The sequence below is a fragment of the Bos indicus genome, chromosome 3 (assembly GCF_029378745.1).
Source record: "Bos indicus isolate NIAB-ARS_2022 breed Sahiwal x Tharparkar chromosome 3, NIAB-ARS_B.indTharparkar_mat_pri_1.0, whole genome shotgun sequence".
In the NCBI taxonomy this organism is placed as follows: domain Eukaryota; kingdom Metazoa; phylum Chordata; class Mammalia; order Artiodactyla; family Bovidae; genus Bos; species Bos indicus.
In genome coordinates this window covers 74722897-74747793 of record NC_091762.1, presented here as the reverse complement: position 1 = coordinate 74747793, position 24897 = coordinate 74722897, and positions in this window count along the sequence as shown.

Sequence of the window (24897 nt, the reverse complement as noted above, 5' to 3'; positions counted from 1 at the left end):
GTCTCTCATGTCTCCTGCACTGGCAAGTGGGTTCTTTTAACTCTAGCACCACTTGAGAGGAATTCTCTGTTATTTTGTCTTAGGTCGTTTCCAGTTTATGCTTGGAAGGTAAAGATCTTGTTGCCAACATCTGCAGCCAATTTGGGGTAAGAGGCCAGGAAGCTCAAAATCCACTTTACATCCATTTGGTCATTTTCTCTGTTATTGTCTGTAATTCAGAGATCCTATTTTCTAACTCCTTAGGAGAAAAGAAAGAAAGAAGAGAAGGAAAGAAAAATCCCTCTAGGTGTTCATGAACATGATGGTGGTATAGTCATATGGCTGATCAGAGTGGAGAAAGAATTTGTGGCTCTAACTTCTCCAAGCAGATTTTCAAAAATCCTCTCATTTTAGTAATTTTCTCTCCACTTTGCTTTGCCCACAGTTCCTAAAATTTGGGGGACGTTTTGAATTGTAAGTTAGGTTATATTGTAGCATTCCTCATTGTTATTTTAGGATTCAGGGTTTTGTTTTTTTCAGATCTGTTTTCATCTTCCATAATTTTATTATTGTAGGTTTGCCTTCTGTTTTCCCTAAATTTTGGGGTTCATATCTTTAAACAAAATCCTATTACTTTTACATTAGTGGGAGGGATCCCAAAGAATGCACTTATGAATGTGCTTAATTGCAATTAATGTGCTTAATCCTCCATGTTTATACAGAAGTTCCATGGTTGGCAATCTTAAAGTGATGAATCATTTTCACTTCTTAGCAGGTTTTTCTATTATATGTGTAAATAAACTTTAGGGAGGGCCCATGTAGCCTTATTGATGTCACCAGAAATAGGTGAAATTGTCTAGGATGTGCAGTTTACATTTTATCTCTGGGATATGTGTTTGTCACATCTTATTTTCTTACTAAGATTGCAAATACCTTGATGGAAAAGTTCTTATGTCTTTATAATGCTTTTTACATCTTTCCTTGATCTCCATTATTTTAAGCTATTTCGTGTTATTTAGCCTAATTAAAATTCCAGCCTTAAAGTCCTGTAATTTTTATAGAAAAATTGTGTTACATAAGGAGTATTCTTTGTTTTACATTTACTTAGAGTTGCTTTTTTCTCCCCAAAATGTTATTTGAATATGAAAATCGGAAGAATCTATGTGTAGCAGGCTTTTAAATCTGAACACAGTGTAAAAACTGAATTCCTTTTTTTAAATGTTGTTTGAGTGAGGTTAAGTGCCCCTGCTAATATAAATACAAAACTGGCTCTTCTGTTTCCTCTTAAAAGGTGTCAAAGTAATGTTAAAAAGTTCCAGAGTTTTCTAAATAAAAATTCTCAATGTGGGCATACAGTACTGGGGGCCAGATCATTTTCTAATGCCACTTACATATATTTATGGAGCAGCTACTCACCATAAGGATCTGTGTTAGATACTCTGAAGGACTTTGAGGAGCACCAGTTCCCACCAGGACCCAGTTTGTTACTTTGTGTTGTATTCCTCTTCTCCATACAGCAAGAACACTGAATATTTCTTTAATTTTTTATCTATCTGACATGGTGGATGTTCACTAAACTTATTGTGGTAATTACCTCATGATTCATGTGAATCAAATCATTATGCCATACACTTTATACAGTTCTGGATATAAATTATATCTCAATAAAACTGGAAGAAAAAAAGTTTTTTCTTTGTAACATGACCTCCTCTATGGATAGCTATGGAATTTAGGTGCAAAATATTAAAGATAATAAAGGAAAGGGGATGACACGCTTTCTGCAGTGAATTGTTTATTTAACCCAAACACACATGAAAACCTAATTCCAGAAGCATTTGCTGTCATTGTTCTATTTATATTTAATGACTTGGAGAAAAAAATAAGGCATCTTACACAAATAGCTTCTCTTTTCTAATAAAAGAGATTGTCAGATATAGTCAAGTCATTATCGATGGAAATGTGAGCTAGATTATTAAGACTCTGACTCATTCATCTTGCTTCGTGGCAGCTTTTCAAAAGGGAAGATAGAAACCAAGACGTATGAAGGTTTGCTCATGTTTCTTTCCCTTGTGCAATCTAGTTCCCTCTCGGTCTGTTTTTGGTTACTGTCAGATTGATTCCAGGGAGACAGCATTACGATCAGATTTATCATGTGTTTAGGAAAAAACCTTCCTTGGATTACTTAGCATTGAAAAAAATGATAATTTGTATTGAGCCTTTGATCTTGGATCAGTTAAACCCATGAAGAATGAGTTGGAAGTGCGGGAAACACGTCCTGGAGTAATTTTGATGGGATTACTAAACTTTCCATCCTGGCTGTAGAGAAGATAAAAGTGGTGCTTCTCTAATTTAATAAAAATGCAAGATAAGTGAGGGATCTGTTGATGAAAGGGACAAACACTCCCATTTACGTTGGTCCATTTAGAATGTTCTGATGAAAACTCTAATACACTTGAATTCTGGGTTTTATTGTGGTAGAAAGTGCTCACTTGTCTGTAAAATGAAGTGCTTTTTCTATTCCTATAGAAGGATGATGTACTGGCCTAAAAAATCTAGATGCAGAAGACATTGAAAGCATTATGATAGTGTGCTTGGGCCTTCCTTTAGTCACTTAGAGTATTTTATTTTTGGCACATAGTAAATGTCAGGCATTTTGATAGGCACATGAAAATGTTTTTATAGAAGAAGAAATGGTTCCCATATCATATAATAAAGATCAGGTCTGAAATTTGAATCCATGTTTGTACTTTTCTAAAATCTTTTCTATTAATAAGAGGTGATAGAGCTTGATTTTTGAGAGTGTGGGCTCTACCAACTGTTAGCTGTCAGTCCTGAGAAAGAACTGCCTTTGCTTGAAGTGAAAAGAACCATGGCTCTTAGCAGAATAATGAGGCTTAGAATAAGACCCAAAGTTGCTGCTGTGAGTTTCCAAGATCTGATAGGAGGTGAAAGAAGTCGGGAAAATTTCCCAATTGGCTCTACGTTTGTTTGTCAGAAAACAGTGCCTGACAAAATGTGGATTAGAAATAAATACTAATGGTGATGGTAGAGTTAAAATTTCAGTAACAAAACCAGACAGCAGTTACCCTGATACCTCTGAATGTGTAAACTAAACCTTTGATTTTTTTTTGACTATTTGGGGACCCGAAAGGAATTTTAGCTCAGAAGACACTTATTTGATATAAGTTTATGTTTGGTATTTATTTCCTTTTCTTTCTCTTTCCTTCTTCTAAGAAGTAAAGTTAAATTTCAGCATGTGTCTTATAAGGGAGTTTAGGTTACGGTGATTTAGTAAAACACAGGAAAATAAGAAAATGTGTCACACATACCAAATTAACAATGTTGAGCTATGTTACTAATACATGTAAGTTCAGTTTTGTTTAACACTATCTGCCAAAATAAATTTTATTTCTTATAACTTGAAGTGTGTGTATGTATTATAGTTTATTATGTATTGTTAATTCTACTGTTTTGGCTGCAATAAAATTAATTTTGAAAAAATGGAATGTTGAAAGGAGGACACATATTTATTCAGATTTATTCAAGATGACAAGCATTGCTAGAGGAAGAATAAAAATTAAAAACATCTTCATGGGGGTAGGAAGCTTGAACCTGGGAAGATGGTGTTGAGGGTCAATTCCGAAAAGTGAGGTGTGAATGAAAATAGGAGGGTTAGAAACTATGCGATGTCAAGGGTAAGACAATGTCAGAAGAATGGACTGGGACATGTAAAGTGGGAATGAGCATGCTGACACTCTCGTTTTTATGTGGCATTTAGTATGCAGTGGAAGTGATTATTCAAAGGAATCCGACAGGATCAAGCTTTTTCATTGTGTCAAATAGCCTGGGTACCAAAAGGCTTCACATGAGTGAATTCTACTTACAACATTGTGCACCTTTTGTTGTTGTTTTGTTCTCAGGGAACATTTGACTTCAAATAAATAACACATCTTGATAATTATTTCTCCTCTGGAGAAATTTTGTGCAAATGAACTAGGAAGTGTGAAGTCATAAGCTAAAATCTAATCTTAGGAAAACCATGATGTCTCATTTCTCTTTCCTCTAAAAGGTGAAATCAAAGAGAAATAGAGGGTCGTTTTCCACTGATGGTTGAAAGGTGTTGAAGAAATACAGAGCATAAGCCTATCATTTCCACAGCCCTGAACTATGCTGTCCTCTGAATGCAAGATGGAAAACTGAAGTTGCAGCTTATTGCAGTTGGCCTCTTGTGACCCATGATTAACTTCAGTGTAATTTAAATAGCAGAAGTAACCCAAGTAAGAAAGAGGCAGCTCCTAATATCGATCTAGGCAGTAATATCAAGGGGAACATCAACTACCAACTTTTCATGGACAGCTGTGATTTCTTATCTCTATCTCAGTGGAAGAATAAAATCAAAATTATGGTTTACTGAGCTGAAGAAGAGTCTGACTCATGGGTTATGGCCTCAATTAATTTCTGAGTTCTTTCTTCAAGTCTAAAGCATGACCTAGTCAGGTTCAACACTAATTCATGCAGCTGTCACATTTATAACTGAAATACTGGGGGAGAGAGACAGGGGAAGACACCTCCAGGAAATAGATGATTTGAGTTGTAAGCAATTCCTGTTATCCAGCTAAGAGAAAAGCGGGAACCACAGAGATTGAATGTAAAAAATTTATTATAATTTTAGATTGCCAGTATGGAAATGGAAAAGGTCCCTGGCTGTATACAGCCCCAAATGTAAATAGATTCATTAGCTGTTAACTGTGTAACACCTCGTCTATTATTCTGAATTTACCATAAACTTTTTTTTTTAAAGGCATCAATTTTTTTTTAAAACTTGTCTGGAATATAAATGGAGCTACGTTCCTCCAAATAGAATTGCTTCTGAAATAGCAAGACCTGGGAAACACTCACAGCTACTCTGTATCAGCGTTACAATAGTAAGGCCCAGAAAATTTCAGCTCTAGGGTATCCGGTCCTCAGCCTGTTGACCTGGCAGTGTATCAAGAGTGAGCCTGCACTGCTTCAAGCCCTTTCAGATAGAATGTTTCAGTGAGAACTTTTTATGGGGAGGTCATTTTTTTCTTTCTTAAGATCATTTATCACTTAGTATACAAACCAATATTTACTTGAATCTGTCACAAAGACTCAAACTTATTCCAGAACATATTAAAGGGAATGTGTAGAATATGTGTGTACCAAAGAAAGGCTGTCGGTTCCCATATTTTGGGCAATTGTAAAGTACCTCTTCCCTTCCTCTCCTATACTGACTTCACTCAAGTGTTCTTGCCCTGTCTTACAAAAAACTCTGGCTCATGTGTATTTCACACAAAGCTAGCTATTGGGCTAAAGACTGTGGACAAGGGAAAGAGAAGCTTGCAATTTTCTAATTTTTGTGGTTAAGAAAACACAGTGATATGACTATAGTTAGGGCAGGCAAAAGCAAATCCCTGCTTTGCCACTGATAATTACCATCTCTGGAAAATTATTTGACTTTTCTAAATATCAGTTTCCCTGACTGTCAAATGAAAAAATGAGAGCATCTATATCCTCAAGTTGCTGTGAGGGTTAAAAGAAATCATGTACATGAATGTGTCTCAATTAATTTCCAAATCACTCTGTGAAATGAAATTCTTATTACAAATATTTCTCACCCTATGGATGAGGAAACAAAGCCTTACAGAAATAATTAAAATTAACTAACATTCCCCAGGCCATGATGTTGACAAGTATGGGACATGATAGTCAAACCGGGCTCTGCTTGACTCTAAGGCCTGAACTGTTCACCATCGCATGATCCTCCCTTGTAAGCATTCACTAGTTTCTAGTGAGAAAGGATTCCAGTCATTGGCAGAACTCCACTGCATATTATCTGTATTTTTGATATGTGTAATTTGGCCTATTACAATTGTAGAGAAAGCTGTTTCCAGTTTTCATACCATACGACTGGCTGAACCATTTCTAATCAAAACTTTGGTTATTATTTTAAAGTCCCAGATCTGAAAACTTCTCAAGTGTTTCTATAGCTTGATAGCTAACAGATAAGTCCCAAAGGGTATGTTGCAGTGGAAGTCCTGGAGCTCAGGATGGGCAGAGCGAATCAGAAACTGGTAGAAAAAGACTTTTCTTTGGGTGTTCTGCAATTATGCTTACATTCACAAATGTTAACTCAGCTGCCTCCTAATTGAAATCACAAATAGAATTGCCTTTCCTTAAGCCAGTACTCAAAAATCCAAACCATAGATAAAATTAGTCATGTAGGAACGGATAGCTCAGGAGCTTATTCCAGTAGATCTTAACCATTTGACCTCAGGACCCCTTTATGATGATCCCCAAGTGTGTGCTATGTGTGTTAAACATCTATGGTTTGTGTGTTACATATCTATTTCTGGAGTCCATGTTAAAAATTTAAATTGAGAAAATTTTCATTTGAAAATAATAATAAACCCATTATGTTTTGAGTAGATGTAAACTGACAGCATAAATAACATTTTTCAAATGAAAAGTGACTGTATTTTTCATTAAAAAATTAACCTGGAAAGTTAATGTTTGTGCAAATCTTTCTGATGGCTTAATAGAAGATAGTTGAATTCTCCTATCTGCTTTTGCATTTAATTTGTTATGTCATCACACTTCACGTTGATTCTGCAAAACAGTACTGATCACTCGTGAGAGAATGAGAGAGAAAGGAACATAGCATTTTAGAGTTATTAAAATAGTTTTGTCATTACAGATCCCCTGAATGGGTCTTGAGGACTTTCTGGGATTCCTGAACCACATTTTGAGAAGTACTCCCTTGGCCAATAAACTTGAAGCATGAGGAATGTCTTTTGATACTGCTAGTCTAATTGATAGTACAATAATATTCATGGCTGAAATCATTCAAGCTTAAAATATAGACTATTTAGTAGCATAATGTATTGACACATGCTTGGATTTGTAAGTTCTAAAACTTTTACACAAATGTCAGGAAGGTCAGGGAACTTTGTCACTATTGATTTGCAAAGGTGAAAAATAGTATTTATTTCTATGATTTTTGTTTGTTTAGAGCCCTATCTGACATTCTATATGCCATTTAACAGAGAGTGTTTGCTGTGAAATTCAAATATATACTCCTTTCTGGTGCCCAGGTGCCACAAATCCATCAGGCGCCCACTGTGAAATCAAGCCTGTGGGAATCTAGATGGCTTTCTCTTGTAGGGTTCCCAGAAAGTCCAACTCTCCCCACTTTTCCTACTTGCTATTTAAACTATGTGAACTGGAACCATTAAGAGACCAGTGTCCTCCAAGCTCCGTGAAGCCTCAGTTTACAGTAGACTGTGTACTTTGGCAGGCTGCTTGGGAGCACACAGCCTGGCTCCCCACCAGTTACAGTCCCATAGATTCTCTTCTTTTCCTGCTTCCCAACATTGTTCTTAAGGTACCATAGTTACATTTCTGGGGCTCAAAGCAGGTCAGCCTGCCCCTGAACACATTCCCCTAATCACCTCTCTTCAGAGTACTGCCTGCTTTTCTCCAGCCACTGGAAGGAATTACTCAATTGCCTGCAGTTTCTTGGAGCCTCACTTATTTATATAGCTTGTTTCCAATCGTCTGTTAGTTGTATTTAGATAACTCTAAAATATAAGAAATCTTGAAATAAACCTGATACTGATGTTATTAAGATTTGCAAGGGTATACTCAGATATGCAGATGACACCACCCTTATGGTAGAAAGTGAAGAGGAACTAAAAATCCTCTTGTTGAAAGTGAAAGAGGAGAGTGAAAAAGTTGGCTTAAAGCTCAACATTCAGAAAACTAAGATCATGGCATCCAATCCCATCACTTCATGGGAAATAGATGGGGAAACAGTGGAAACAGTGTCAGACTTTATTTTTTTTGGCTCCTAAATCACTGCAGATGGCGATTGCAGTCATGAAATTAAGAGACACTTACTCCTTGGAAGGAAAGTTATGACCAACCTAGATAGCATATTAAAGAGCAGAGATATTACTTTGCCAACAAAGGTCCATCTAGTCAAGGCTATGGTTTTTCCAGTGGTCATAAATGGATGTGAGAGTTGGACTGTGAATAAAGCTGAGTGCTGAAGATTTGATGCTTTTGAACTGTGGTTGTTGGAGAAGACTCTTGAGAGTCCCTTGGACTACAAGGAGATCCAACCAGTCCATCCTAAAGGAGTTCAGTCCTGGGTGTTCATTGGAAGGACTGATGCTGAAGCTGAAACTCCAATACTTTGACCACATCATGCAAAGAGTTGACTCATTGGAAAAGACCCTGATGCTGGGAGGGATTGGGGGCAGGAGGAGAAGGGGACGACAGAGGATGAGATGGTTGGATGGCGTCGCCAACTTGATGGACATGAGTTTGGGTAAACTCCAGGAGTTGGTGATGGACAGGGCGGCCTGATGTGCTGCGAAAGAGCTGGACATGACTGAGCGACTGAACTGAACTGAACTGAACAACATCTTTAAAACCATTGTTATTTTTGATGTTGTGTCCAAATCCTTAAAATTTAATAAGCTCATGCATCTTGCAACATGTATAAATTGTAAAACATTATATGAATGATATACAGTGTTCTAAATTGTAGACCAAAGTTCTAATTTGTATGGCATTATATTAATTATCACATGAAATGTCAATTATGATGTGTTCATAAAAAGAATATAGTAACAGTCATATAACTCTTTTTAGTTTACTAAGTTCTTTCACAGAAATTTTTATTTAATCCACAAGAAATGCTATTTCAGGCAGTAGCTATAATTTCTGTTCTATATATGAAGAGGATAACTTTTGTCTAAGGAAGTTTAATAGAGAAGGCAATGGCACCCCACTCCAGTACTCTTGCCTGGAAAATCCCAGGGACAGGGGAGGCTGGTGGGCTGCCATCTATGGGGTCGCACAGAGTCGAACACGACTGAAGTGACTTAGCAGCAGCAGCAGCAAGGAAGTTTAAGGACTTTGCCTGAGTAACTGACAAAGCTGTTGCCTAATGATAGGTCTTCAGATTGGAAAGTCAATACCCTTTCTACTACACTGGTGTTCTGTAAAATCATTTATTTTCATACAAAGTAAATGTATCTACCATATCCATACACTCAAATGTGCTATATGCATGAATTAAAATTTTTAATCTTACTACTTGCTGCTGCTGCTGCTGCTGCTGCTGCTAAGTTGCTTCAGTCGTGTCTGACTCTGTGCGACCCCATAAACGGCAGCCCACCAGGCTCCTCCATTCCTGGGATTCTCCAGGCAAGGCAAGAGTGGGTTGCCATTTCCTTCCCCAATGCATGAAAGTGAAAAGTTAAAGTGAAGATGCTCAGTCGTGTCTGACTCTTAGCGACCCCATGGATTGCAGCCCACCAGGCTCTTCTGCCCATGGGATTTTCCAGGCAAGAGTACTGGAGTGGGGTGCCATTGCCTTCTCCAAGCTTACTACTTAAATGAGCATGTATTAAAAGTAGCTTGATTTACTGTAAATGAAAAAACTAATATTTTGCTTAAAAAAAGAAAACAAATACAATGAAAATAAAACAAAGTTATCAAATTCTAGTTAGAGACTATTGCCTGCTAAAACACTTGAGGTCCTATATTTCTGCTGTTAAATAGGGAAAATATCTTGAGACTGAGAAGATGTTAACATCACACAATTCCAAACTGAGGCTTCCTCTCTTAAAGATTAAATTGAACAAGGAAAACTTTAACTTTTTGCTATGTGTGATAATTTTAGTACAGCATGTGTACTAAAGTTGTAGTATGATGTATCTGAAAAAGTAGTGGAAGAAAAGGCATTTAACTAGAGAAAAGGTTAAAGTTTATAATAAAAGTAACTGAGGAGAATTTACCCAAATTCATTGAAAGATGCTTTGTACTTGTCTGGGAGGAAGGGAAGGGCTTCCCTGAGACCTCAGTTGGTAAAGAGTCTGCCTGCAGTGCAGGAGATCCCGCTTCCATTCCTGTGTTGTGAAGATCCACTGGAGAAGCGATAGGCTACCCACTCTAGTATTCTTGGGCTTCCCTTGTGGTTCAGCTGGTAAGGAATCCGCCTGCAATGCAGGAGACCTGGGTTTGATCCCTGTATTGGGAAGATCCCCTGGAGAAGGGAAATGCTACCCAGTCCAGTATTCTGGCCTGGAGAATTCCATGGATTGTATAGTCCATGGGGTCAAAAAGAGTCAAACACGACTGAGCACCTTTCACTTCAAAGTGGAGGTAACACAGTGATGGGTAAAATTCAGATCCCATTTAAAAGGGTTTTCTGTATAGGGGAAAAACATGTGTCAATGATTCTAATTAGGAAAGAAGATAGGATAGACCCACATTCCAAACTTTTTCGTATCTGGACACTGTGATTTTGGAATAAACGGAAAGAGGCTTTTGTAGCTTCCTGGGCCCGCCTGACTGTCCTGTGGGTTAGGGGGCCAAGATTTCTGTACACTTACAGACCACTTGTGGCTCAACAGAGCACAGCTGCACACTGGGTGGACACTCTGCCATGTAAAACTGATGAGAAGACCATAGAAGATTAAAACATGGTCCCTGACAGCAAGGAGTTCACAGTTTCTTCTGGAAGCATTTCTAGGGCATCTTTTACAAGTGAGGTGCTGCAACAGATCCCATGGGCACATGACACATTCATATTAGGCAGAGGATTGAGTTTTACCATGGAGAGAAAATTGTTGAGCATCTACACCTCGTGATAACATAGCAACAGACATTGTAAACTTATGAGTATTCGAGAAACAACTATGTGTTTCTCTACCAAATTGAATTTTTTTTCCATACTGAAGTTGTTTTATACACTTTATGGTCATAAATTTGAGTATATGCATTTCAGTTCTTTGAGCAGCCTTATTAAAAAATGAATAAAAACTTTAAGCTAATTTCTTTCTTTCCAGAAGAACGAAGTTTATTGGCTAATGACATTGTAAGAAGCATCATAATGGTGCCTAATATGAATTATTTGAAACTTACAATAATCCTACAGAACCAGAATTCTACACCCGTGGCAGATTCATGTTGATGTATGGCAAAACCAATACAATATTGTAAAGTAAATTAGCCTCTAATTAAAATAAATAAATATAAATTTAAAAAATATTAAAAAATTCCATTTTACAAAGAGAGAATCTTGACTAAAGAAAGGAGTACAGAATAGACAAAGACCCAGCATTTTGGACTTCAAAGCTGATCCTCTTTCACTGTAATATGTACTGCAGTTTTGAAATCTGTCTCTATTAATTTTATTCTTGACTTAATGAAACAGAAACAGCAAACTGTTCATTGTTAGAATTATGTTCCTTCTTTATGTACTTCACACTGATAAACATACATGCACATAGACACACTCCTATACACATACATTAAGAATATAAATGATAATACTACTTTACTTTAAAAGTATGAAATCATCTATTTCTATAAAAATGCATGGTTTTGGTAGTGGGAGTGGACCTATAAAACTGTTCAGTAGTTAATCAACAAGGTTACAGGATCCCAATAAAATGAAAATCCCCTGGCAGATGCACTAAGAGTCACATACTGAGTCTCTCTGGGGAGTCTCCACTCTCAGACAGTTTTAATAGATTTTAGATTGAATACTTGCTTTCTGGAAAACTTGGAGTTCAATAATGCAAGGGAGTCTTAGTGATCCAGGAGAGTTTCTCAAACCTCTATGTACAAGTTCCAATTCAACAGATACGAGATAAAGCCTGTGATTGTATTTCTACCAAGCTCAGAGGTGAGGCTGAAAATGCAGATGCTGGGGCCTCATTCTGAGGAGCAATCAAGGTACAGTCCCTAAACCAGAGCTAGGCAGTGAATTGTTGGTTACCGGTCAGCAATGGGTTAGGCACAGAAAATGAAAGTAAGCATTCAGAAACTTTTGAAGCATTTTGAAAAAGTGTTTTTTTGTTTACTGTATATAATAACAAAATTGGGACTCATGCTTTATATATCCCTGTTTTTAAATTTCTGGTAACTCATTTTTATTATATTTCACAAAAATACTGGTCTTTGTATATACATATAAATGGTTTTTCTTCACAAATGATTTGAGAAGCACTGGTCTAGAACAATGTCCCTGGCCTAATGAAACTTACAATACAACTGGAGAACTATGACAAGAAATCATAAACACAAGACAGAATATGGTAGAGACCATAAAAGAAAATAAGAGTTTTGAGACTTCTGTATTAACTAAAACAGCTTTCTCTAGGAAGTCAAGTGTTTTCTCTTTTCAGTAGCATATTTGTACTAAAAAGATGAGTGATAATGACAATCCCACAGGGGTTTTCTTTAAAATTTATATGTAGATAATTGTTAATATTTTATTTTTTTCATCATTGCCAAAATTAATTCTATGGATTACTTTATTGTGTCTATTTCAGTGAGAAGTTTGCCTCAAATAGTCAATACCTATCATATATCAAAGAAAAGTTTCCTAAGAAGGCAAACATTTTTTCTTGAATGACTTTTTTTTGTTGTTATCATTGACAATATATTTCAAAATGCTCAGGGAGATGTGTGTGGATATTTTTTCTTTCCATGCCAAAATTAGCTCTTGATTATGACTTATAAATGATGCTGGTACATGACAATAATAAAAAGTAAAAGAATAAAACCTAGTTTATTTTGAAACCTGAAGTCACAGTTAATCAGTTTTATTTAGTGTCAGTAGGACTAACAACAGTATCTATAATTTGTGATGAGAGTTACTAAGATTGTTATATTTATAAAAATTGGTGATGGAGGAAAAATAAGCGCTTTGTTGTCATAAAGAAGACAATTAAAATGGAAGGTACACTAATGTAATGGTTGTTTAGAAATGGCTACTTCATATTTATCTTCCTTCAGCCTTAAAAATATCCAAGCCATTAGGAGAAGAGACAGAGAGGGGAGGAGATGGGGAAGCCTAAGAAGGAGAAGTGAAGGGAGACAGAAACTAGCGATGATGGAATATTAGCATTGGAGTAGTGGATAAAACAGGAGGTCTGAAGTTTGAAGACTTGGCATTTAATTCTTGGGCAAAGAAAGATTGGGAATGTGCTATTGCCTTTGAATATCCAATTTCTTAGCTGTAAGATATAAAAGCAATGCAATACAGTGTAAGAAAAGGCTTTGTGAACTGTCACACACTATACAAATGTCAATTATCATTAATAAGACTCCCAGAGAAAGCAGGGTGAAAAACCTCTGTTTTGACCACTTTTTAGGTCAAAACCTATGAGACCTCCACATGCATAAATTGAAATTTGTTTCTTATTGTTCTGTTAATCTGTCTTATGTCAATTTGTTATTAGTCCATCCACAAGAACTCAAGAGTAGTGGATGCAGAAATCTCTACCTCCTTAACAATGGCATACTTTCTTGTATGGTTCACACTGAGAAAGAAAATCTACAAGAGGGATTTGGACAATAGGATCTGAAAGCAGGGGAATTCAGAGCAAAAGTGTTTCTCTCTCCCTTGTATGCAGAGCCCCATAGAAAACCTATAGTAAGAAACTGAGAAACATTACAAAATGCTTGAATAGTGCAGGGAACACTGCTTTCTCACCTGCCATCAGCTCCAAGATGACCACTCCACTACTGTGCACTGCCTTGATGGAAGGCACGGTGCTACAGCATTCCGTCAGATGTGCAGCTTTCCAGGCTTTTCCCTTCTTACCCACCAAAGTACTGACTTCAAATGTCATTTGTCCTCATAGTCTAGATATCTTTTATAATTAAACTTAGAGAAATTCTTTAAATGGCTGACCTTTTCTTTTTCTCTTTAATGTCTGTTTCTCCTTTGCACTAGAACATAAACACCAAGAAGCTAGACACTTATCTTGTTAATTAAAGTATCTCCTTGCCTAGAACAGTGTCTGACAAATTACTGGGCATTAAAAAATCAATATTGATGAGTGAGTAAATGAAGAAAGTGGCAAAAGATTTTCTTACGGTGCAGATTCAGATGGTTATCAGAAAGGAAATGATATGACCTTATGATTGCCAGCATGCATGGGTTCAGATGATAAAACATTTGTTTTCCAAAAGAAAAAAAAAATCCATGGTAATGTCATTTTTGGGGTAGCTAGTAATCTGAATTCTCCATCTTTGTTTTTCCCCTTTCGCCTCTTCCTCTCATCTTTGGCCTTTTCTACCCTTCTGTCCCTTCCCTCATCACTTAATCCACTGTCAGTTCTGTCCTGGAGAGGAGCTCCAGGTCCTTACTGTCCAACCAGGAATAAGCTCATGTTTTTTAGTCTTACGGAACACGTGCAATAGAACAGTATTTCTCTTCCCCTGTTGGCTGCACTTCCATAGTGGTTTTTATAGGATATTACTGCTAAGTCACTTCAGTCGTGTCCGACTCTGTGCAACCCCATAGATGGCAGCCCACCAGGCTCCCCCATCCCTGGGATTCTCCAGGCAAGAGCACTGGAGTGGGTTGCCATTTCCTTCTCCAATGCATGAAAGTGAAAAATGAAAGTGAAGTCGCTCAGTTGTGTTCAACTCTTAGCGACCCCATGGACTGCAGCCTACCAGGTTCCTCCATCCATGGGATTTTCCAGGCAAGAGTACTGGAGTGGGGTGCCATTGCCTTCTCCATTATAAGATATTATGATAACAGGATTTCTGTTTCTTTTGTTTCTTATCACATTTGAGGAATATAAGGGGGGATAAAAGGACAGGACTAGAAGCTAGAGGGCTACAGAAAATTCCATTATGCAATGTAAGTTACTGTCATGGTGATGGCAACTTAAGACTCTGCAGAGTCTTCAAAAAGTGGTTTCAAATGCCCAAGTGCATAGTGGTCACCCAGTAGCAGATTTTGATTCAGCGGTGAACCTGAACAGTTTGCATTTCTAATAAGCAATCAGGTAGACCACACATCCACACTTTAATTAGGCTCTCTAGATAAATCTTTTCATTTCTCATCCCTGCCTTATAGTCTACTACAAACAGAATTGGGTAAAGGAAAGAACAAAATGATTTTGGTATCAGCTATAACTGGATTTGAAATCTGGTTTCCTTAATTCCTTAGAAGACATTGGACAAGGATTACTTTTTAGGTATAAGTAATCTACATCTCATTATCATTTGTAATATGGAGCTAATATCTCTTACAAGATTACTATAAGAATTAAATATTTCTGTTTTTCAAACCATTTTTACATGGGGTCTAGACTACTCCCTCTATTTTCCTTGCCCATTATAAATTCTTTAAGATGGCATGTAAGGATTGTCACAATTCAGCCCCAAGTTCTATTTCAAACTCCATCTATTTATTGATGGAATTCCAGCTGAGATATTTCAAATCCTCAAAGATGATGCTGTTAAAATTCTGCACTCAATATGCCAGAGAATTTGGAAAACTCAGTGGTGGCCACAGGACTGGAAAAGGTCAGTGTTCATTCCAGTCTCAAAGAAAGGCAATACCAAAGAATGTTCAAACCACCTCACAATTGCACCCATTTCACATGATAACAACATTCTCCAAGTGAGGCTTCAATAGTATGTGAACTGAGAACTTCCAGATGTTCAAGTTGAATTTAGAAAAGGCAGAGGAACCAGAGATCAAGTTGCCAACATCTATTGGATCATAGAAAAAGCAAGAAAGTTCCAGAAAAACATCTACTTCTGCTTTATTGACTACATCAAAGCCTTTGACTGTGTGGATCACAACAAACTGTGGAAAATTCTTCAAGAGATGGGGATACCAGATCACCTTACCTGCCTCCTGAGAAATCTGTATGCAGGTCAAGAAGCAACACTTAGAACCTAACATAGAACAACGGACTGGTTCCAAATTGGGAAACGAGTATGTCAAGGCTGTATATTGTCACTCTGCTTATTTAACTTATATGCAGAGCATATCATGTGAAATGCTGGGCTGGATGAAGCACAAGCTGGAATCAAGATTGCTGGGAGAAATATCAATAACCTCAGATATGCAGATGACACCACCCTTACGGCAGAAAGCGAAGAGGAACTAAAGAGCTTCTTCATGAAAGTGAAAGAGGAGAGTGAAAAGCTGACTTAAAAGTCAACATTCAAAAACCTAAGATAATGGCATCCAGTCCCATCATTTCATGGAAAATAGATGGGGAAACAATGGAAACAGTGACAGACATTTTTTTCTTGGGCTCCAGAATCACTGCAGATAGTGACTGCAGCCATGAAATTAAAGACACTTGCTCCTTGGAAGAAAGGCTATAACCAACCTAGACAGCATACTAAAAAGCAGAGACATTACTTTACTTACAAAGTCTGTCTAGTCAAAGCTATGGTTTTTCCAGTAGTCATGTATGGATGTGAGAGTTGGACCATAAAGAAAGTTGAGCACCAAAGAATTGATGTTTTTGAACTGTGGTGTTGGAGAAGACTCTTGAGAGTCCCTTGGATTGCAAAGAGATCCAACCAGTCAATCCTAAAGGGAATCAGTCCTGAATAATCATTGGAATGACTGATGCTGAAGCTGAAGCTCCAATTCTTTGGCCACCTGATATGAGCTCAGTTCAGTTCAGTCCCTCAGTCATGTCTAACTCTTTGTGACCCCATGGACTGCAGCACACAAAGCTTTACTGTCCATCTCCAACTCCCAGAGGCATCCTGTCATCTCATCCTCTGTCATTCCCTTCCCCTCCTGGCTTCAGTCTTTCCCAGCATCAGGGTCTTTTCCAATGAGTCAGTTCTTCACATCAGGTGGTCAAAGTATTGGAGTTCAGCTTCAGCATTTTGAATTTACTGATTGGAGCAGTAGATTTATCATCATTAGGTATATAGCCTGTTCTCAAAATAATACATCACTCAGCTGGGCTCATCAAATGTTTATTTACTCTTCAAAGACTTTCTTCAAAGTATCCCTTACCTTATCCATTCATCTTATACTATTACATTACAAACTTTGTTCATTACCAACCAGACTCCCTTATTAAAAGACATGCCCTACAGCTGAGTACATGCTTCTGATACGTCAAATAAAAGGGAGAGGCTTAAAAAAATAAAATACATTACTTAAACTACACCTTAAAACCTTACAGATGCTGCTTTGACTCCCCCTTTACAAAATATTTTGAATTCTGTCAAAGTCTTAAGTGGCCCCTGTTCCTGCAGTAAACAATAAACTTGTCTTTGTTTGATCAAACAGGTTATTTTGCTGGTCTCTTCAGAGACAGGTGAAAGTCAATAATCTCTTCCATGAAAACTACCATCCAGACAAATGTAATTACATTTGACCCTTGAACAAGGCGGGCGTTAGAGAAGTCCACCTTCTCTGCAGTCAAAAATCAGTAAGTAAGTTACAGTCGGCCCTCTGTACATATCCAGTTCCTCCCTACCCATGGATCCATATCCTCAGATTCAATTAACTGTGGATTTTGTAGTACTGTAGTATTTACTATGGAAAAGAAATCAGCATCTATATGAACCCGCACAGTTCAGGCCTGTGTTGTTCAAGGGTCAGCTGTATTACTTGTTATTACTTAAGGGTATTGTGCTTTCTCATAGTCTGTGTTTTTACATATCAGTTTCTTTTTTCTAGAATACCATCTTCTTGTCTTTTATTTAACTTTCAAGACTTAGACTAAATGTTGCTTCCTCTGAAATCCTTATTGAAACTCTAGCAACATAAATCACTTAGGCATCTGTGTTCCAATAGCATTCAGAAAGCCTTTTCTATAGGATCCTATTGTTTTCTGATTGTTTGGTTACACATTTTTCTTTCCCAAAGACACTGTGCTCCTTGATTGTAGAGAGTGAGCCTCATCTACTTTTTCCTGTGCCTTGAAGAATGAAAGAAGCTTACTAGTTGATCAATAAATATTTGTTGAATGTGGAATGAGCAGCATTTATCTTAGCTATATAGAGAAAGAAGAGGGCAAAGAAATGTTTGTCAGAAGAAACTTGGGCTTATTTTCATAAAGATATCTCTTCATCCTTGATTATATTTTCCTTTTTGTTCTAGGTAACCCTGGGAAGTTAAAAACAAAACAAAACTCTGAAGTAATAGCTCTCTGAGCCAACAAAAGATTGTTGATGCTTCATGCCTCTCTCAAAAAGGTAATTTCTCATTTCCCTTCCATATAGCAATTACAGATGACAATTATGAACATGCAGCTGGCCCAGCCCTTCTAACAGGGTAGCAGATGGCTTTTTCTCCCCCTTAAGGAAAATTTTATATCCTCTGGCATCGGTCTGGATATAAATGTTGTCAGTTTCATGATCTGAAATAAAAGGTGAGCATGTTGTTTAGCCCAATCAGAGCTGGAAGAAGAACCAAGTTTTATAGTGTTGTGAAATTCATGACACTATTGTGGCTAATAAAAATGAAGCCTGATATCGTTATTTGTCTGCTTAAGTATTATTTATTCCCTATGCACAACACATGCCTTATTGGATAGCCTCAATTCACTCAATACTTGGGTTATTGAAGGTAAATTTATACTATGGCAATAGAATTTTTAAATTTCCATCTGAACTGAAATTTAGAAGTTCCAAAAAAATGTCAGAGTTCATGGATAACAACTTTTGACAAGGGCTAAATTAATATTTGCCACATTGAACATTTCCTATGAAACAGTTTGTTGAGACATCAGAGAAATTGTTGAGGAAAAAAGTGAACTAGAGAATACTTATGACAAATAGTGAAACTGGATTGACATTCTACATAGCAAATTAAACTGCTTTTAAAAGGAAGGCAAAATTATGTATATCATATCTCAATTTCTGATCATTTTTGATCATTTGGAAGTATGATTATTTAATAAGTTTAGTGTTAAGTAGTGAGTCTGCTGCTAAGTCTGCTAAGTCGCTTCAGTCGTGTCCAACTCTGTGCAACCCCATAAGACGGCAGCCCACCAGGCTCCCCCGTCCCTGGGATTCTCCAGGCAAGAACACTGGAGTGGGTTGCCATTTCCTTCTCCGGTGCAGGAAAGTGAAAAGTGAAAGTGAAGTTGCTCAGCCGTGTCCGACTCTTAGCGACCCCATGGACTGTAGTCCACCAGGCTCCTCCGTCCATGGGATTTTCCAGGCAAGAGTACTGGAGTGGGGTGCCATTGCCTTCTCCGAGTAGTGAGTCTAAGATGTTTCTATTTCTCTTTTTTGGCTGTCATCTAAAAATGAAAGAAATAACCTTGCTTATAATGTAAGCTACTTATCCCATTGAATACTCCGTTTATTTCATATCATAAAGACAATAAGCATTATAACATATTCATGTTGAGTCTCAGTGATTCTGATATCTTTGTGGCTTGTGTCAATTATATTTTGTAAAAACTTGAATAGGAATTATAATAGTTTATTGTAAGTATATTAAGTATATAAGTATATTAGTATAAGTATATACTAGTATTAAGTATGGGAGAAGGCAATGGCACCCCACTCCAGTACTCTTGCCTGGAAAATGCCATGGATGGAGGAGCCTGGTAGGCTGCAGTCCATGGGGTCGCTAAGAGTCGGACATGACTGAGCGACTTCACTTTCACTTTTCACTTTCATGCATTGGAGAAGGAAATGGCAACCCACTCCAGTGTTCTTGCCTGGAGAATCCCAGGGATGAGGGAGCCTGCTGGGCTGCCGTCTATGGGGTTGCACAGAGTCGGACACGACTGAAGCGACTTAGCAGCAGCAGCAGCAGTATTAAGTATATACTAGTATTAAGTATATATTAGTATTAGGTATATAAGTATATTAAGTATAAGTATATTAAGTTTTGCCTTAAGCATGCATGATCTGAGTAATCCATCAATTCTGCGAGGTAGTAATGGGTCCATTTTGCAAAGGAGACAAAGAATCAGCTAGAAGAAATGATTTCAACAAGTCACATAGTTGTATATGGTGAAGCTGGTGCCAGAACTCAGAACTCTTGTCCTGCAGAAACAGAACTCTTTGTTCTACAACACACAGATCCCTGTTAATATATTTTAAAATAATTACAGAAGAGATGTTACAGACCTTTCACATAGAATCTGATCAATGTTCATTTTGAGGAAAGGGAACTAATACAGGCATTAGTTTTAATTGCTTCCTCCTTTTGAGAAAAGTAATCATGAAAAGAAATTAAAAGATTGAGTTCAGGATTGATTTTCTTGTCTTTGTAGCAACCCCTGCAGCTTCAAGAAACCTCTAGAAAGGTTTTCTTCAGACACTGTTTTGACTTCCTCATATTGGAGTATCAGAGACAGTCTCTGTACTGTGTGCAATATTAATCATAGTGGATTGGAACTTAGACATTTCTCTAGGGATGTTCCTTCACTTTGTAAACAGTGTCAGGGCAAAAAAATATATGCTCCTGTGTGGCACAGCATAAATAATTGATGACATCTATTGGTAGTTTCTAACATGGTGGTCCAGTTTCATTTTTTTTTTTTCATGTGACTGTCTAGTGTTCCCCACACCATTTATTAATGAGAATGTCATTTCCCTATTGTATGTTCTGGGTTTCTTTGTTGTAAATTAATTGTCAATATGTGTGTGGGTTGATTTCTGGGTCATTTTCCTATTGTGTGTTCTTGGTTCCTTTGTTGTAAATTAATTGTCAGTATGTGTGTGGGTTGATTTCTGGGATGTCTGTTTTGTTTCAATGATCTGTGTGTCTGTTTTTATTTGTTTTGTGGGGAAAGAAAAAGTGGTTCGACTGGGGAGGGGTCCACAAAGATGTCCCCCTCCTGAGATAGATCAACTGGGGCTAGCTAGGAGGTACTTTCCCAGGTTAAGTGTCAAGGAGATGGGTAAAGATCACACCAGTCATGGATAGAGAAGTGTTGATGACTAAGACAGTAGCTCTGCTGACCCCACAGCAATTTTGAGATCAAGGATCGGGTCTTACTCATTTGGGATCAAAATCCACTAGGGACTGTACAGGAAATGCAGGACTTGGAATCCTCCGGTAAAGAGTTCAGAGGCCAGAGGTCATGAAGATGATTGCCTACCTGAGGCTTGAGGAACCTCAGCAAACAAAGGTCACACGTGAGGCTCACTGCTGCATCTGAGTAAGTCTCCTCTCACGCACTGAACAATTCAGATGCACAAGGAGGCCTCCCTGCAAGAGGGAGATTCTATAAAATTCTCTGTTGGAACGGCCCTTAAAACTACATTGTGACTGTTCACTGGGGTTTGGAATGAATTTCTCAGAATTCATCTTTTATCAGGCTTCCCAGGTAGCTCAGCTGGTAAAAAATCTGCCTGCAATGCAGGAGACCCCACTTTGATTCCTGGGTTGGGAAGATCCCCTGGAGAAGGGATAGGCTACCCACTCCTGTATTCTTGAGCTTCCCTGCTGGCTCAGCTGGTAAAGACTCTGCCTGTAATGTGGGAGACCTGGGTTTGATCCCTGAATTGGTAAGATCCCCTGGAGAAGGGATAGGCTACCCACTCCAGTATTCTGGCTTGGAGAATTCCATGGACTATATAGTCTTTGGGGTTGCAGAGAGTCGGACACAACTGAGCAACTTCCCCTTTTCATCTCATCTCTTTATCATCCAACAGAAGGCAGAACAGAAGCCTTAAAACCTTGATGGAATGAATCTGATCATGTCCAAAATCAACATGGGTGAAGTTTGACCTTTCAATCTATGATGACATGATATTGATTTCATTTCAGGTCTAAAATATTCAGTTCTCTGCCTTGACATCATTGATGAAAACAGTCCAGGATTTGAAATGGAAAGTTTCTTCATGTCTAAATGGTCAAGGACCTTAATTAAAAACAAAAAAATCCAACTGGTTCCAATCATAAGGGTAAAGCATCTCTCTCTCTGGTTCCCAGAAGCCTACACTGGCCTATTTACTTCTTGATTATCTTTGCATGCTTAAGCTGTATTTTTATACTTTCCTTTTATGAAGTTATCATTAATACAAATGGTAATTATATAAAATCAAGTTACAAAAGTGATTGCATTAATAAATTTCCAATCTATAATTTTTATCATCTCTCTAAAATAATCAAGTACTGGAAAATGTCTGAAGAGGTCTCAGAATGTGATTTTTTGAAGGGTGATCAAGGAGTTATGAGCTTCTCCAGTGGCTCAATAGTAAAGAATTTGGCTACAATGCAAGAGATGTAGGAGACCCAGGTTCAATTTCTGAGTCAGGAAGATCCCCCTGGAGGAGGAAATGGCAACTCACTCCAGAATTCTTGCCTGGAGAATCCCATGGACAGAGGAGCCTGGCGAGCTATAGTCCAAAGGGTTGCAAAGACTCAGACAAGACTAAGCAACTGAGCATAAACAAGGAATTATATGATAAGTAACTATAAAGATTAGTATGATTCAGTTCAGTTGCAATAAGACTGCTTGATTTAACAAATAAAAATATAGGGCACACGGTTAAATCTGTATGTCCCAAATGTATATTTGAAAGGATACCCTTGATGATTTTTCTAAGTCCACCTCCAGAGGCCAAGGCTTACTTAGAACATATTTATACTAAAAAAATGCATTTGTTGTTTATCATAAATTCACATTTAACTGGGCATCCTGTATTTTATCTGGCAACCCTAATTTGGAGGAATCGGCTGTTTGCCATGACACTAAAAGTACTATTGTAATTTTTCATTCTGCATTATACTTATGTCATTAGGCTTATTCATAAGGGAGGAAAGCAAATTAAATTGGCTAACAAAATATTATTGAATGAGATTACCCGGGATTTTTACTCTGTTGGCATTTTTCTCTGCATAATGCTGAAATTTGTATTGACTGAGGAAGAAGATTTGTTGTGAAGTAATTTTGGGGCTGTATGGCTCTGGATTTTGTAAATGGATCATATCGGAAGAAATTCCCAGCACCCTCAAAGCCCCACTCTTATCATCACAGAACTTTTCAGACTAATGCTTGAATGTGCCCAGTGAAAGAGGAGACAGAGCTTACATTTATTTCCATGTATATGCTGGAAGGTCAGAGCTTTGTGTCTGAACAATAGCAAAGACCCAAACTTAGGGACAGGAATAAATGTTCTCAGTTCATTAATAGGCTTAGGGAGTTTAGATCAGTTTTGTGATTGACCCATCACATATTTATGGTGAAAGTTAAGTATACATTGCAAAGCCTTTTGAAATCTTAAAGAGCAGGGAACACTATTTAAAGAAAAAGTGGTCTTTAGTTTTATTAAATGTAATAATAAAAGCCACAATTTGGACTTCCTTGGTGATGCAGTGGATAAGAATGCCTGCTAATGCAGGCAACGTGGGTTCAGTCCCTGACCTGGGATGATTCCACATGCCTTGGGGCATTTAGAGCCCTTGCATCACAACTTCTGAGCCCACCTCTCTGACCCTCAAGCCACAACTACTGAGCCTGTGTGTCACAGCTACTGAAGCTGAAGTGCCTAGAGCCTGTGCTCCACAACAAGAGAAACCAACATAATGAGAAACCTGTGCACCACAAAGAAGAGTGGCCCCCACTCTTCACGACTAGAGGAAGCCCATGTCCAGCCATAAAGACCCAGTGCAACAACAGCAACAAAAGAACTAATTTATTCAGCACTTAGTATGTTGTGGCCACTGGATTAATGATCTCAAGTTATTTCCCTTATCTTTTCAATGTTGCCATCGGGTTGGGTGTTTTATCTGCATTTTATAAGGAAGTTTTAAGCTTTCATCCCTGGTTCACGCATTGCCAAGTGAAAAGCTTGCTTTTAAACCAAGTTCTTATGTTAAAAATTTTGTCTTAACCTCCACACTGTTTTGTCACCACTTTGTGTATTGATTTTGCTTTAATGCATGACATGCAAAGCCCTCATAATAAATCCATTTACCTTCAGTTCAGGTTATAGCTTCTTTCCTAAAATGTCAGGCATATTGAAGGTTTAATCACTTGAAACTCAGAAAAACAGATTAGAATGCGTTTCTCCAAAGAGCTGAGAAAATGGAATCAGTGAATGTTTTTCTACCTAATAAAATGAATCACATTTTATGTCGACTGATGAGCAGTGTAACTCTCCTGGTAACCAAACTTCTGTCTTTTAATAGTTTCCACCTCAGGGCCAGACTCTTTTAAAAGAGCTGATGTACCCCCAGCATGGCTAACTATTTGCCAGAGGTACCATGGATGATTTACTCTTAATCATGCTCCATAAAGAATATTACCATTTTAAATACGAGTTGCAAGTTCAAGATCAGGAGTTCAAGAGAAGTAATGACAGTATAGCTGGAAGAAGATATTGGGAAGTGGTTGAAATATTTCCAGATTAGTTTCCAGAGTATTGTGTCTTTTCAAGGAAACTAAGGCGGATTGTGAATAATTTTCCTTCAAAGTCATCAGAATAGTGGAGTTTGGAGAACTGACCCACAGCATAGTGACTATGTGATATAAAGCACGTATTTTCTTTAGTGGAATACTGTTGTCCTTTAATGATCAGGAAAATAAAGACACTAAAGATCAGGAAAATAATGATCAGGAAAACCAAAATGAAGGCACAGTCTGTGCTAATTCCCTCCTGTGGTTCTTAGGACACTTTGCCCACCCTAGGTCTTGTTATACCAAGAAGGGGACTGTAACATTCCCCTTTTTCAGAGTTCCTTTCATGGACAGTTTCAATTGTTGCATTAAAGCTGAAGTTTTCCAGTTGTTGAAAAATTTAATGTACCTCTGCTTCTTGTTTATAAATTTTGGCCACAATCTCTATAATTGGAATAATTTGTGAAATTTGTTAATTACTTTATTGACATCATTATTTTACAGTCCTTTGTGCAAACCTCTTAGGTAAGTCAGTGTTATTTTCATCATTTTATAAGTGCAGAGACAGTGGCAAGGCTATTTCTATTAATAGGCTCCAGAATAGAGCACAGTATTGGCTGAAGGTAATGCACACCATGGTGAAACAGCACAGAACTGGGAATCAGAAGATTTATTTGGAGTCTAAACCCTGCTCTTGCCTGCCTGTATGATCTTGGGACCTAACCTATTGAGTTTCTATTTCTTTCTCTGCAAAATGAGGCAGCCGGATTGG